Source organism: Culex quinquefasciatus, chromosome 3, assembly GCF_015732765.1.
Source record: "Culex quinquefasciatus strain JHB chromosome 3, VPISU_Cqui_1.0_pri_paternal, whole genome shotgun sequence".
Lineage (NCBI taxonomy): Eukaryota > Metazoa > Arthropoda > Insecta > Diptera > Culicidae > Culex > Culex quinquefasciatus.
The window spans coordinates 35898030-35912869 of NC_051863.1; the positions used below are offsets into that span (position 1 = coordinate 35898030).

The following is a 14840-nucleotide window of genomic DNA, read 5'->3' on the forward strand; positions in this document are numbered from 1 at the left end:
CGACCCTCTCCGATTTCAATGAAACTTTGTATACATGTTATCCTAGGCATATATAAGCCATTTTTGTGTATATGGAGCCAGTAACACTCGATAATGACATTTGAGAAGGGCGTACGTGTTTTCAATATTTTTGTATTTCGTAATTTAAATATTGCTATTTCTCGAAGCCGTTGCATCGTATCAAAAAGTGGTCAAAGAAAAACTTGTAGGGAATTTAACGGGCTTTCCGAAAAAAATACACTGAAAGAAAAAAACACTCCACTTTTATGAGATTTTTTGATATTTAAGTTTAAAACTTAAATTTGAAGGTTAGCCCACGATTTTTTTCGCTCAATTTTTTTGTGAAAATAGCCTAAGATGTTACAAAAAGACTCACGAAAAATGCAAGATGGAGCAACTCACCTAAAAAAATACAAAAATCATTTACTGAAACTGTTTTTTTTTTTAAAGAATCAAGTCTGCATATAAAAATTGCCAAAAACCATCAAAAAACCATTTTTTTCAACATTTTTATTTTTAAAACCGCTGTAACTTCGCAAGGATTGGACTTAGGACAATGGTCAATATGGAAACTTTTATGTAAAATTGTCTGGAGAATCGATTCCCGTATTCGGCTTTTGAAAATTTTGACGTTTAGAGCACTTAAAAAAAAAAACATTTTCAGTAAATGATTTTTTTTAGGTGAGTTGCTCCATCTTGCATTTTTCGTGAGTCTTTTTGTAACATCTTAGGCTATTTTCACAAAAAATTTGAGCGAAAAAAAAATTGTGGGCTCACCTTCAAATTTAGGTTTTAAACTTATAAATCAAAAAAATTCATTGATGTGGCGTGTATTTTTTTTTCAGTGTATTTTTTTCGGAAAGCCCGTCAAATTTCCTACAAGTTTGTCTTTGACCACTTTTTGATACGATGCAACGGCTTCGAGATACAGCAATATTTAAATTACGAAATACAAAAATATTTAAAACACTTACGCCCTTCTAAAATGTCATTATCGAGTGTAACTGGCTCCATATACACAAAAATGGCTTATATATGCCTAGGATAACATGTATACAAAGTTTCATTGAAATCGGAGAGGGTCGAGAAAAAAGTATTTTAAAAATTCCTGTTTTGGGCTGGAATTGCTCCATGGCAATCGGTAATGCGAAGAAAAAATAACATCCCCTAAACTTAGGTAAAGATTAGGGTGCAATAACTTTTTGGCGGGCATTCAGATGCTTGTTTTCAATAATGGACATGATTGGAAGTAACAGAAGCAGGCGCTTTGTATTTAAATTTTAAATCAGATTTAATTCGTAAAAACATTTTTTTTTTCAAAAGCGGCAAGGAAGAACCTTGCACAAGTTTTGATTTACATAAAATTGAAGTTTTGAGCAACGTGGAGCTCGGCAAAGGCCTTCAAAGTTGGGCTTTTTTTGAAAAATTGCTCGAGACGCCACTTGAGTTTGTTTGGGCCGAGTTAAAAAAACTGCCAGAATTAAACAAGCCTTCAAGTGTTGAAATTAATTGGAAAAATGGGTTTTGTTTGTCTGACTGTTCTGAACATTCGACCTAAGTTTGATATATTTATGATGTATGTAGCATACGTACATGTTAAGTAAAGATTACAAACAAACAAATAATGCATTGAAATCCTTTTCTTTAGCTATAAAAAATGTCACGGCACATTTAATCTTAAAATTCTTCAATTTGTTTCCAGCCCATGTCATATAAAGGAAAAATATTTTTTCTGTGTTGATTGTTCTGAAGAGCCACCTCTGAATTTTTGTATGGATTAAAAAGTAAACTGCCTTCACGGCTACTGTTTCTGAGAGTTGCAAAAATTAATTACACTGAATTTTACGCATTCTATTAACCAGTTGTACTAAAACAGTGACCTTTTTGGAATTATACCGATTCTGGTTTAAGGAAAAAAATAATGCCACAAACTATGGTAATTTACTCTAACAGATGCCATGATATGACTTTTAACAGTAAAGAGCCGTTGGGCACCCTTTAGAGCCATCGACATAGGTTTTAAGTTATTAAATTATTTTGACCGAAACACTTAAGGTGAAGCCGTTGATCATTTTGGGAGATAATTGATCATCACTCTAAAATATTCTGTACAAAATTCAATTCAACGAATTTCTCCACCAAAATGAATCAGCATGTGCCTTCTTGAAATCACTCAAGGAATTTTTGGTCTAAATCAAATGTGTCTCAAAATTCATATAATTTTGTGGAACAATCATTGACGTCCTAATTGGCAATCATTGATTAATGACAATTTCCATAACTTCGCAAGGAATGAGATAATCGTTTCCAAAAGGAATCAGCATGTGTAGGGCAGTATTCTAAACAACTTGTAGAAGGAATTTCGTCAAAATATTGAAAGCGACGCAAAATTTATATCATTGAACGAAAAATCATGGCAATGATGGAAGTCTTCACGTTAAGATGACTACTCAAATGGCATATTTCTCTAAAATGACCAATTTTATCAAAATTTATAAACTTTTTTGATTGGGCGTATTTAAGCGGGACTTCTAACGATTCTCTTTTGACACAGGGTTGGATATTTAAAATGTTCCGTTTTTAAGATAAAAGGTATGAAATAAAGGTAAATTTTGTACCAAAAATACATCCATTATTGTAGCCCGCCAATACCCAGTTTTGGCGAACTGCAAAAAACTGTCATGAAAATGTCTTCAAAACATACTAAACCAAGCCCATGATACATAAAAAATCAGTTTTTTAAATACATTTTAGAATGGAACCAATTTTCTGTGAAAATATGCACATGTCGCATTTTTTTATGGGCCATACTGTAGTTATAGATTTCGTAGATTTCAATGTTTTTGTATACAATTTCTGACTGAAACCGAGACCTTCAAAAGCACCAGAAAAACCATTGCAATTTTTATCTAAATTTAACCCAAGTGCACGTGCAATAACAAAGCACAACTACGACGAAGTGCTATGTTGAGAAATAATGGCGCCATTGTTACGTGCCGTACATGCCAGCATTAACTGTGCACTAAGGGTCCATTCACAAGCTACGTCATCACTCCAAGAGATATATTGGACCAATTTTTTTTTCACGAGTGAAACATTAATTTTTACGTGGTGGAAGAGAAAACCTTCAGAATTATATTTTTTAAGTACTTTATTTACGAACATGCCCTTAATAGCACCAAGCTGTCATCGTCTGCAACTGATGGAGTATTGTTTCTAACTCGTAGGTCGCTCTTTACAAGTCTCCATAAATTGGTACGCGAGCATCTGAACCGATGAGTGCATTTTTTAAGGTAGGATGTCCAAGTTTGGTTCTTCTAAAATTTAATGTTGATTTTTTTTTTCTATTTACATTGTGTTCAACTCAACTTGTATTGTGGAATCGATCACCAAATCATGAAGCATCCAACTACTCCAACTAGACTATGAGTAAATGATAGGGGGAGAGGGGGTAATATGCACCCCCTAAGTGAAAACTGTGATTTCTCAACAATTACAGCATTACTGTGGAAGAATTTTGTTCGATGTTCTAAAACAACTATTATTCTTCGTCATCCATGTTAAAAAGGTCTTAATAAACCTTAAAATTGTTCGAAAATATCAAATTTTTAAAAACATTTTTGATTCATTTCAAACAACCATGCGGGGCAATATGCACCGCAACATTGGGGCAAAATGCACTACAACAACGGGGCAAAATGCACCACAACATGGGGCAAAATGCACCGGGTAAAATCAGTTTTCACTAGTCACCACTAGATGACACCGCTGTTTTTACTAAGGAGCTTTACAGCGGTGCATTTTGCCCCGACCACGCTTTTGCAGAAATTTTAATTAAAAATGCATTTTTGATGTTTTTGGACTCATCTATCTACAGAATAATGAAGATTATGGCAAAAACTATTTACCTCAACATTTACAATATCAATAAATCCTTTTTATATTGTCCAAAATCATAATGAAAGTGCAAAGAAAATTAGATGAAAACACAACATTTTAAAGTTTTGCAAATAACTTGAGCTGTTTTTATACTGCGATGCTCAAATTTTTCCAGCATGGTCTAGCAATGTTAAGCTTCCAATTTCTATGATTTTTCCCCGGAAAATTCTTCCAAATACTGAGAAAAGCAGGGGGTGCATTTTGCCCCGGGGGTGCATATTACCCCCTCTCCCCTTACTTAGTAAGCAATTTGTCGTATTGTCACCGTTTGCAAAAGCATATTGTGATCTGACGTTTGCCTCGTTTCATTCAGTAGCATTCAGTAGAGCCGAAGAGACAAAGTACTTTGCACTTGTCCTGCTTGCTCAGTTTATTCTTGGTCTCTGTTACAGCGAATAAAAACGAGAGAGAGAGAGAGTAATCTATCTAAATGCCTGCTCCGCACTATTCCCACTGGACAAGTGATTGACACAGATATCATTACTCTGCGGACACGATGGGTGGCATTGTGGCTCGTATCGAAATAGTAACATTCTCGTGTCCATTCATAGAAATGACGCGCGAGACATGCACAGGTAAAAAAAAGCATGTCAATATGATTCAGGTTGTGTTAAGGTTTAACTTTGTTTAATTACCATTGAAGTTTATATATATTTTTCGTCCATAAACTTTACATAATTAATGATGTGACATTTTTAAGTGTGCTCGTTCAAAACCCCCAGACCGGCAGAAGTTCTGCGACGGGTCATTACTTTGTTCAATTAGATTAATGCTATTATTTTTAATCCAATTTCGCGTGCGTTACTCTTGCGGGAGGACCGGCTCGTGAGCGGAACGTGGCCGGATTTTCGCCGGATTGTGGTTGGCAGAGTGTTTGTGGTGGAGTTGCAAATGGGAATGATGGGGCAAAGGGGAAGCTTTTGTAATTAATTTTATGTTTACGCTTGGGAACACACGTGACGATGGATGGGGTTCCGAGGCAGCTAAATTAGCTGATGATTTGTGAGGGGGGACAAACGAATGGCCATGTGGTTTAGTTACATTAGCGCAAACAATGCATTCATTCATAATTAAATGCAGCTTGTTAATTTTCTCCAAGTGTTTTTTTTTTTCGAGAAGAGTTTGAGTGGATATTTGTCAACCCAGGGATTTTTAAATTGTAACAAACAAAGAAGTGACATCACTGATTCTGAGTGATAGTTCAACCGGACTCAATTGACATTGATTGCTCATATCGCACTATATGTCGCTCCGCTAAATCAGTCGATTGCGCGTAGAGTTTTATAGTGTGCAACACTATACTATATCTAGAGTCAGTCAAAGAGAATGTGTGCCCCGTCATATAAACTGTTTGTAATGCCGATTGTTTGTCCAATCGATTTAACACATCCGTCAGTCGTCATCGACTGCGTTTCTCTTGCCTTATCTATAAGACTGAGCCCCTTGGCATTGCAGAAGACGTAAAAAAATATTATAAAAAAGCCTTAAAATTTACAGATTTTTTTTTTAAATATTTCAAATCTGCTCTTTGTGGAAAATTTATCAAAGAATGCAGTCTGTTTACCGATTAGATTTACGCCCTGGGCTCCTAAGAGTATGAAACGATTGCACTTTGGGAAGGTACCGAATACCCATGAGCAATTCTCTACGAAATCGGTCTTTTTTCTTCAATTTTAATTTTGGTATTTTTTAATCCGAATGAAACTTTCATGGTGTCTGTATGCCCAAAGAAGCCATTTTGCATCATTAGTTTGTCCATATAATTTTCCATACAAATTTGGCAGCTGTCCATACAAAAATGATGTATGAAAATTCAAAAACCTGTATCTTTTGAAGGTATTTTTTTTATCGATTTGGTGTCTTTGGCAAAGTTGTAGGTATGGATATGGACTACAGTGGAAAAAATGATACACGGTAATTTTTTTTTGATTTTAATTTAACTTTTAGTCACTTAAATTTAGTTTGCAAAAAAAAAAAACTATTTTTATTTTTTTATTTTTTGATATGTTTTAGAGGACATCAAATGTCAACTTTTCAGAAATTTCCTGGATTTGCAAAAAATCTTTGACCGAGTTATGAAGTTTTGAATCAATACTGATTTTTTCAAAAAAAGCAAATTATTGGTCGCAAAAAATTTTCAACTTCATTTTGCGATGTAAAATCAAATTTGCAATCAAAAAGTACTTCAGTGAAATTTTGATAAAGTGCACCGTTTTCAAGTTAAATTCATTTTTAGGTGACAATTTTTTTAAAGTAGTCGCAGTTTTTCATTTTTTTTTTAAATAAGAGCACATGTTAGCCCACTTTTGAAAAAAAAAAATTCTGTAGCTCTCTAAATTTTGCTTGTTTTGAACTTTGTTGATACGACCCTTAGTTGCTGAGATATTGCCATGCAAAGGTTTAAAAATAGGAAAATTGATGTTTTCTAAGTCTCACCCAAACAACCCACCATTTTTTAATGTCGGTATCTCTGCAACTAATTGTCCGATTTACAATGTTAAAACATGAAACATTTGTGAAATTTTCCGATCTTTTCGAAAAAAGACACACATTTTAAAAGGGCGTGATATTGAATGTTTGGTCCTTTTAAAATGTTAGTCTCGATTAAAAAAAATGAAAATATTGTTTTCGAAATCAGAAAATTTCACAAATGTTCATATATTAACATTGTAGATGAGACCATTAGTTGCGGAGATATCGACGTTAGAAAATGGTGGTTTTTTGGGGGAGAATTAGAAAACATCAATTTTCCTGTTTTTAAACCTTTGCATGGCAATATCCCAGCAACTAAGGGTCGTATCAACAAAGTTTATAAAAGCAAAATTTAGAGAATTTTCTCAGCTTTTCAAAAATATTTTTTTCAAAAGTGGGCAAACATGTACACTTATTTAAAAAAAAATGAAAAACTGCGACTATTTTCAAAAAAGTTACCTAAAAATTGATTTAACTTGAAAACGGTGCACTTTATCAAAATTTCTCTATGGTACTTTTTGAAGTTGAAAGATTTTTGCGACCTCTATTTCGATTTTTTGAAAAAAAAATCAGCATTGATTAAAAAAATCATAACCCGGTCAAAGATTTTTCGGACAACCTGGAAATCTCTGAAAAGTTGGCATTTGATGTCCTCTAAAACATATCAGAAAATGAATAAAATTAAAAATAGTGGTTTTTGCAAATCAAGTTTTGGGACCATCCATAAACCACGTGGATACTTTTTTGGGAATCTCAACCCCCCCCCCCCCCTTCGTGGACAATTGTTCATACAAAAAAAAATCTTTTTTGTATGGAGCGTGGACAATCGCTTACCCCCCTCCCCCTCTACATTGTCCACGTGGTTTATGGATGGTCCCCTTAGTACAAAAAGTTAAATAAAAAATCTCCAATTTTTTTCAACCGTGTATCTTTGTTTTCCAGTGTAGTCCGTATCCATACCTACAACTTTGCCAAAGACACCAAATCGATCAAAAAAATCCTTCAGAAGATACAGATTTTTGAATTTTTATCCATTATTTTTGTATGGACAGCTGCCAAATTTGTCTGGAAAATTATATGGACAAAGTTTCAGTCGGATTAAAAAATACAAAAAAAAACGAATGACCGAAATCTGAGAGAACTGCTCTCATATTAACTCTTAGAATGTTTGGATGCCGGCCGCGAGATTCGAACCAACAACCTCTGGATTGAGGATTTAATATGCAGTGCAATTGATTCACACGGTAGTATATCTTTTTACACTATTTGTATATGTTTTCTAACGTAAAGCTTGATTCTAAAATTTTCAAATTAATTTAATTGAAAAGATTTGGCCAAAGTTTTAAAATTAAAAATCGGACCAATTGTTTCCGAGAAATCGTCGGTGAAAAAATCATCGATTGGTAATCTTTGTGAGGGTGTATCTCAGAAACTAATTGCCCGATTTTCATAGTTCCAAAGAAAAAATTGTAGAAAACTTAGTTAGCATTTTTTTCCAGGGTTGCTTTTCTTTCAAAAAGTATTATAAACATGGAAAAAATCGAAAAACGAATACGTATATTTAAAAGTAGCTATAACTTTAAATCGGTACATTTTATTTAAAAAAAATATGAAGTACTTTTCGATTGCAAATCTGATAATGTTTTAAAAAATGTTTTCAGTAATATTTTTGTCCAGATTTTCAAAATTTTTAAAAAATCATATCTCCTAAACCAAATTTTGTAGCATTACGCTTTATGACTCAGAAGATTTTACTTTAGCCTCTCTGAAGCTCATAAAAATTCGATGATTTAAAAATACAAATTGGGCTATGAATGAGAAATAGTTTTACAAAATCGTTTTATTTCCGCGTTTTTTAATTTTTGAAAAAGTTTTGACCATAACCTACAGCTTTTCCAAAGACATCAAATCGATTGGAAAATCCTTCCTCAAGATACATAATTTCATACACCATACACCAGCCTTCTGGATTGAATGGAAAAACTAATTATAAAAAATGGTGCTTTTTACAGCCTGAAAGCAATTTATTATCAGTATGATTGCCGTCCTAACCTATTTATTTTTGACGCCAAGAAAAAAAAAAGAGTTTTAGAGTCACACAGCAATTTATTACATACATTCAAAATCAAAATTCAGAATTAAAATCAAATCTCACTCATCAATTTTCCGCTGATGAAAAATTACTTTAAATATGTTTGTTTATTCGAAAAGATGTTATTGACAACCGATTTCCAATAAATTTTTTAAAAGCAAATTGTGAACCCCCACGGCCAAGGGTTAGGGATTTCACTCCGGTGGCCAATATGTTGCATTGCAGCAGCAGAAGCGCGGCAACTTGGCCACTGCACTACTTGCATACGAAAAATGTGCGCCCATCCGTGACAAACTCGGGGTCGGGCTTTGGTTTTTGCACCTCCACCCGGCGATCAGTTTCGGTGGGGGGAGCTGGATTCGAAGACGCGATTTCACGCGGATAGGCAGCAACGGTGCCAACAGTTTGTGAGTCTACCATGGTGCAGTGAAGCTTAAAAGATTTGCTGGGAATCTTTTTAAAATTGATTCAAAATTTTACTTTTTTATGTAAAAGAAATCACATTAAAAAAAATGTCGGACAAATATAGTTTGTTTCACCAAATTTAAAAAAAAATAAATCATCCGGCGGTGTCAATTGACAACAGAAAAGTGCACGACAAGGCCGTTGTTTCATTTTTTGCCTAAAGACGTTAGTAGAGGTTGTGATTTTTTGAGCCAAAGTGGCAATACTCTTCCAGAGGATTTTCCCTGATTTTGTATGTAGGCGATGCCGCAAAGCCGCTTTTCCGAGGACGTATTTTCTTTAGGTTTTTTGTTGTTGTATTCTGCTTCTTGAAGTGCACGTCGTTGGGTAGCTTTACGATACGAGATTCACACACACACACACACACCCCTTTTCCTTTTTCTTAAACACCACGTTTGACAGGATATCCTTTTTTACGGTGGCACTTTTTTTTTCGTTGTTGAGAAGGATGAGAAGCATGAAAACACACGAAGGAAGCACTCAGTGGGCACAAAAAATCAATTTTTCATTACACTTTCCACCTTCCACTTTTTTTCATTTTTTTTTTCTATTCTCTGGCAGGTTTGAGGAAAGGACGCGGTTAGTTACACTATTTTGCTGCTGTTGTAGTTGCTGTTATTGGTAGGATACATCACTTGAACTGAACGACACTTTGGAAGGGGCTGAGTGGTGGCTTATGGCGTGTAATCGATATTTGCTGTCTTTGGTGTTATTACTGGATAGGCTGCAGGTTTTGGATTAGACTGGCCGAAAACGAGTGCCGACTAGTTTGTCCGACTATGAAACTATGTGTGGAACTTATGTTGGAGAATGTTCTGGCAGTTGGAAGCGAGTATTTCATTAGAGTGATGCATTTTAGTACATGATTCACAAAATAGTTCACTGAGTCGCATATCAACAGTTAATATTTTTCAATTTGATATTTAGTAAGATGTTTTAATAAGGGGTTTGACTAGTCTATAATCAACAAAAAAAAATTTTTTGATCTTGTTCTTGAAACATGCGGGATGTTTACTATCAAAAGGTTAAAATCAGGCTATCTAAAATTGGATCAACAAGCATCATTCTCTCCCATTTTTTTTAAGTTAGGAAAACTTTTGACTATCACCCTGGTACTGTAAACTGGGTTGTCATTAGTACCCGGGTGACTTTGATATGTATCTTAAATTTTTACTTTTAAAAATGGTAATTACAAAACTTGATTTTTTGAAAGTCCTATAAGCTATTTTCTTTTATATGTGTATAGGACTTTTTCAAAAACAACTCATGAAAACAAACATAAATAAATTTGTATTGTTGAAAAGTTTTTCAATGTTTTTTTTTGTTTCAAAATTGTTACAAATTTCATCAAAACTATTTTTTCTCGCGATTTCACGGAATCCGCATAATTCGTGAAATTCGCCCTTGGTCGTAACTTTTTTCAAATATCGCGAAATGTAGCGAAATTCGCAATAGTTTATTGCCAAATTGTTCCTCAATGCATGTAAACATTGATTGTTTTAGTTCCGTAAACCGGGGTGACATTGATAGAATTTCAGTTTATTTTTGGAACATTATCAATCTGTTCAACATTTTCAAACTGTACTCAAGATTATAGTTTTTAAAACATGCACTGGGAAAGGCCACACAAGGTCCATGGATTATTTTTGAAAAAAAATGTATTTGCAATAGTGCTTAAAAAAAGTTGCGTTGAAAATTCTTATTTTGAACTCTGGGGTGACTTAGACAGTGATAGTTTTTCAGTCTTTTTTTTACGTCTGTTTTACCATCGTTAAGATTGCTAACAAAGTTTCTAAGAAAAAAAATATTAAGTAAACTATTTTAAACTTTTTAACAAAAATCATATAATTTTTTGGTAAAATTGTTAAAAAGTCATATTTTTTCTGTAATTTATTAAAACTAGTTTTTTGTTAAATTATCGATTCAAATTGAATTGTAAATTGAATTCGGAGCACGAATCACAAGTGTTCACATTTTATATGAAATTGGTTCTACTAAAAATTCCTATAAATTAGAAGATTTTTCTGAATAATATTTCAAAAACACATAATAAAAACAAACATAATATTTTACCGATTTATTTTACATTCTCCTAATGGAAAATTGTCCAAAGAATCCGAAAATGCTTTAACTTTCCGATTCTAAATCATGTTGAGAAAGTCATGACACTTTGAGAATAAAAAAATGCTTTTCATCAATATTTTCTCAATGATAGTTAACTAACTATTTGAATTCCCTAAAATTTTATGAAAACTTCTGCTTTAAGTACTTTGAACACTTCTCCACCATGGTCAGAATGATTCCATAGCATTCCTTATGTATTTAATGTTGTTGAAAAAATCCTATCCTGTCAAAGTCGCCCCGTTTTACGGTTCATACAGTCTACAAGATTTTCAACAGGTATGTTGGAACTATTTTTTGATGATATATGGTTTATTACAATGTTTTACGAAATTAAGATAATTTAATGATCATTTCCAAGGAAATTCACTTTGGTTGTTACATGCCTTGGATGAATATGAAGTTTATGGCATGTTATAACACATTTACATACAAAACAGCCATCACAGAAAAAAAAATGTTTTTAAATCTCTGTAAAATTTATTGAAATAGCGATGAAATACAAGGAAAGTATGAAAAACGCAAATTTGGTCATAAAGTTTTGTTTTATTCAACTTGATTTAAAACACAACATATAAATTTTTGAGTACTTTGAAATGTTTTCTAATTTTTTGGAATTCTCAAAAACAAGTGATAAAAAAGAAGTTCCAAGTGCAATTTTGCCTATTTTTTAATTACTTAATTTGGTTATTAGTGAGAAATCATGATAGCAAACTTAACTTTATTTCGCGTATTTTACCGATTTTACTCTCGGTAAATTCTTTGATTAGAAGGTGCATTGGTTTAAAGATATTTAAGCAAATATAATTCCTAAAATCTTAGTGAAACCTTATGTAAAAAAATGGTTGGCTGAATCTTAAATTTTGCAAATAAAAATTCTGCAAAAATCAATAAATTGAGCTCATAAATTCGTTTGTCATGAATGGTCTGTGTCGGGGGTTTATATTTCGTATCATAAAGAACTACTTCTTTTTCAGTAACTTTATTGTACACTATTTTTTCTTTTCATTCCACTGATATTTAGAAAAACTTTTGGTAGTTGCATAATTGTAACAATATATAAAGCATTATCACACATTTTGCTTAGAAAAATTTGAAAAAAAACCTCTCCCATTCCTCCCTTTCTCCCCTTGTGGACCTTGCCCAAAGCATTCAATGAAATTAAATAAAGTTTTAAAAAAAAATTCCAAAAGCCATTTGTAAAAATTAATATGAAGAAATTTTTGTTGTGCAGATGTAAATAGAACTCCTAAATAACTGAATTTATTTTTTGAAGTTGAGCAGTTTAGAGTGAAAATATTTTCAAAAGTTTAGAGTGAAAATATTTTCAAAATATATTCATCGCAGTATGTGATGAAGTCATTTTGATCCATCTCGTTTTATATTTTATTTTGTTACAATACTACATTCTGATAAGTTTCCTCATGTTTATCAGGTTCATTGCCTAAAAACAAAATTGCAAATTTCGGTTGTAAATGCTAAGGAATTATTCTAATCAATCAGATCAACAGATCAACAGATACACGTGGGTGTGCATGGTAGCTTAAGATAATTCCATATTATTTATACCCGAAATTTTCAATTTTATTTACTGGCAGGAAATTCACTATTACTCAATTCTGTCGATTGGATAATGTTCAGGGAGACCAAATCTATCGTACTTCGATGAAATTGAAGCGTTTACTGGCAACTACTCCAGTTATGACTTGTTGTGTTATAAGTCGCTTCCACTTAATGCAAATAATTTTCCAGAATTTTCCAACATAGTCTCCAAGGGCCAAACATTCCAGCATTCTCGTCACAGCCGCCATCCACCCAAAAGACCACCCTAGCGACGAGTGCGTACGGCACAATTATGCCCTACTGCTGGCCTGGCCACTTCTGTGACGCCTGATTGACCGCAGTATGTGTGTCTACAGCCTGTGCCCTCACGGTAGAGCCCACTGGTGCTGGTCATCAAGTAGCATTACGGTTATTACTCGTGTGGGGGTCTCCTCTAGGGTATGTCAAAATCGATGACTCACGGCGCCACCACCCCCTCCTGCTTCTTCTTTTTCATTTTGTTCTTCGATTCCGAGCTTAAAACAACCCCCTAACCGTCTAATCCAGAGGGGGTGGCAAGGAGTTGCCTTGTTTTGCTAAAATAAATTTTCGCACACACACAACCGTAACGTCGTGAGCAATTGTATCCACTTTGAAGGAAGGTTGAGTCGTGATTCACTTTGCGATGGTTTTTCACGTGAAAATATTCCCCCGGTTGGAACGGATGTGTATTTTGTTAATTAACGAGACCCCTTGTACGCTGTGACGGCTCAAGGATGTCCCGTTTCCAATAAATATCCCCCGCACACAAACACACACCCACAAGGCCGTTTCCGTGAAACGATTTTCCAAAAGTGTGGCGAAAAACTGGCCAACTGGTTTGCCTTTGCACGAGTGCACCGAAATTTGGCGACCGCGACTCGAGAGTGAAAACTGACGACTAACTTTGTCGATGGGTTCCCTTTCAAAAGTGCGCTCAGCAACATTTTCATTTGCGCTTGTGTTGGTGAGCAAGTCTCGCTCTCTCTTTGCTGAGCACTCTTTGCGTTCTCAATGTTGGCACCGAAATGTCAGCCGACAGTCAGCGCTGCCAACCGTGACGAATCGCAAATTGGAAAGCTCCCCGCACGAATACATGCGCGCAATGTTTTCATTTTCCACGACTCGCGAATCAAAACAAAAACATTGCAACACGTGTGCGTGACTCCGTGTGTGTGTGTGTGTGTTGGCGTTGTTGTGGTTTCCAGCGTTGCCGGGTAGCGCTTTGATCGGGCCGCCATCCCGGGGGTGGGGCTGGGTGGAGGAGTGGAGGAGAATGGTGGTTTGTGATGGTGAGGTCACGTGTTGGTTGTTTTGTTGCTTTATACGCGTATGGAAGAGAGTTGGGTACTCGATTTCGCGTCTAGAGCCGAGGTTTGCATGAAGCACGATGAGAACGCGCGAAAAAGGCAAAAATAAAAATGTGCATTAATATGCAACGTCAACGAGCAGCGGGTTTCAAGCTGTTTTCACAATTATTTTCACATCTTAAATGTTTAAATTTTAGTTTAAGGGTTCACATCAACAGGGTTTCTTTAACTTCCAAAATTATTTATTTTTATTTTGAAACAATTTGATTGAATAAAAGTTACTTTTTATAAATCTTTTTGTACACAATACTTATAATACTAAATTTACTGTCTCAGTGCAGCCGATTCCGGTTGTTTTAGTACAGATAAACAGAATTTCTTTTGTTTTGACTAAAGTGAACGTTGTAAAACAGCTGGAAAGGGAGGAAAAATGTTCGTTGGATTTCTTCATCCAGTGCCAGACTTCGCTTTCGGATTTGGAACAAACTGAAGCCATGATTTCAAAATTCCAATGAAAACGGGCTTTAAAATGAAATATACATAAGTACAATTTTGTTGTTCGTGGTGTATGGGTAAGCGTGGTTGCCTCTCACCCAGTCGGCCTGTGTTCAATCCCAGATGGTCCAGGCGAGATTTGTCTGACCACGCCTTCGGTCGCACGGGAAAATAAATGTTGGCCCCGGTCTAACCTAGAGGTTATGTCGTTAGCCGGTGTAGGAGTCGTATCCCTGGGTCCTGCCTCGGTGGAGTCGCTGGTAGGCAGTTGGACTCACAATCAAAAGGTCGTCAGTTTGGATCCCGGGGTTGGTGTGGAAGCTAAGGTGTAAAAAGAGCGTCAAGGCAATGCAGTAGAGCGATGA

The 14840-nt window shown here is 34.8% G+C and overlaps 1 protein-coding gene across 13 annotated transcripts in view; it reads right to left on the bottom strand.

The window, feature by feature from the left end:
- Positions 1 to 14840, bottom strand: part of LOC6041793 (phospholipid-transporting ATPase ID) — an 88520-nt gene that overhangs the window by 40013 nt on the left and 33667 nt on the right. For 4 of the 13 annotated variants that reach the window (XM_038259574.1, XM_038259573.1, XM_038259572.1 and 1 more), the window contains exon 1: positions 13451 to 13584. The exons of 2 other annotated variants lie outside the window; for them this stretch is intronic. The gene's annotated coding sequence lies outside the window, so the exon portion shown is untranslated. Of the gene's footprint in view, positions 1 to 9335; positions 9581 to 13450; positions 13585 to 14840 lie in introns of those variants that run through there. 7 more of the 13 variants (XM_038259570.1, XM_038259567.1, XM_038259575.1 and 4 more) reach the window with 5 other exon arrangements.